This window comes from Arachis ipaensis, chromosome B04, assembly GCF_000816755.2.
Source record: "Arachis ipaensis cultivar K30076 chromosome B04, Araip1.1, whole genome shotgun sequence".
Taxonomy (NCBI): domain Eukaryota; kingdom Viridiplantae; phylum Streptophyta; class Magnoliopsida; order Fabales; family Fabaceae; genus Arachis; species Arachis ipaensis.
The window spans coordinates 58,987,739-58,988,340 of NC_029788.2; positions in this window are offsets into that span (position 1 = coordinate 58,987,739).

Below are 602 nucleotides of genomic sequence, written 5' to 3' on the forward strand. Positions count from 1 at the left end.
AACTTAAAATTAATATGTTAATTATATATATATATATACTTATTCTTATAGTATCTGTTCTGATAATTATCTGAAACGTTGATTTGGGCCTGGACGTGAGGTCCAAACTCCTTGTGGAGCAATGTCCGATTGTTCTCATTTCGAGATGCTGCCATCCGAGTTCCTCGTAGGGAGGTGGAGGTAGTACCTGCAAGAGACTCCGATACTTAAGTTAGCAAGGGCTTTAGGCAAGTTTTTTAGTAGATTAAAACGTAAATTATACTTGAAGGGTGTCAGTATATTTATAATAGAATGTTAATCACCTTTGTTGGAGTAGTTCCACCTTTATGGGTGGATGATCGTTCCCTTTATCTTGGGAGTTGTTGAGACCTATCTTTTAAAGAAGATAGAGATAGTGGAGAGATTCGCAGAGGTAGTTACTTGCTTGAGCAAGCAGTGCTAGGCTCCTTTCATGGTGTCCGACCTCTTTAAAGAGGTCGGGTATGGGTTGGAGGCCCTCTCTCTGGGTCGGACCTTTTCTCCTTATTGGGCATGACTTTATTCGTTGGGCCAAGGTATAAACAGTGCCCCTGCTTTAGTTCGAGTTTCATGTTAGGTCGGGC